This window comes from Prionailurus viverrinus, unplaced genomic scaffold (assembly GCF_022837055.1).
Source record: "Prionailurus viverrinus isolate Anna unplaced genomic scaffold, UM_Priviv_1.0 scaffold_72, whole genome shotgun sequence".
In the NCBI taxonomy this organism is placed as follows: domain Eukaryota; kingdom Metazoa; phylum Chordata; class Mammalia; order Carnivora; family Felidae; genus Prionailurus; species Prionailurus viverrinus.
The window spans coordinates 504,824-505,815 of record NW_025927634.1 but is presented as its reverse complement, the minus strand read 5'-3'; positions in this window follow the sequence as shown (position 1 = coordinate 505,815).

Sequence of the window (992 nt, the reverse complement as noted above, 5' to 3'; positions counted from 1 at the left end):
CATACCCATCAACGTGGTAGTGCCATTTCATGGCCCTTGTCTTTGCAACCCTGGGAAACATGGTGAGGATAAAAGTTATAAAAGAATAGATCTTTATGATAAAAGACACTTGTCACATGATGAATTAGAGAAAGATTGAAAATGGGAAGGAATTCCATGAACTCTGAACCCTACAGGCATGGGATAATGAGTAAGGAAAGGATGTAACAATAGCTTTGATCCTACTGTACATTGATAATCACGGGCAAAGTGTTTCATGTGTAAGAATAAATTGTATCAGGGGACAGATATGAGGTTGTTGGGATCGTGGGCAGCTTATTTAAAATCATACCCAATATTGGGCCTTATCTGACAAGAGCAATTGTAACTCACAGGCCACAAATTGAACAAACACGGGAACAGCTGCAGCAGGCAGAGCTCACCTTTAGATACCAGGTAACCTGAGTTCTGCCTGACATACTGAACCCTTAGCACCTCACGCAGGTAAGTGTAGTGGCCCTTGGAATCCCTCACCACGGGCTTTTCATTGTTGGCTTTTCCCGCTTGCAGTTCATGAGAAGAATGCTCAGGACAACTAGGTAAGTGTTTTCTTGTTTCCTCCTCTTTCTTTGGTGCACAGTGTGGCACCACCTTCCGACTGAAGGTGGATGTGTTTTTTCTCCCCCAGATCAAGACTCAGATCTGGGACAGGGAGATGGCAGAGCAGGGCAGGGAGGTCGCTTACTTGAAATACAGGTGTGGTCATTTGACTTGCGTTTTTATGCGTGTTTCCAGGGATGACACCTGCACTGTTAGTTGTCTAGTAGACGACGTGGTGTTGCAACTCTTATACAAGTCCATTATTTTTCTGTATCCAAGACTGGACGGGGATGGAACCAAAGAGGCTGCCTGAGGGATACACGAGGCAGAAACCAATCACTGCAAGAACCCTTCAAGGAGAGGTAAGGAGCACGTTGTGATGTGCCGCAGTCCAATTTCTGCTGTGCAGCCTG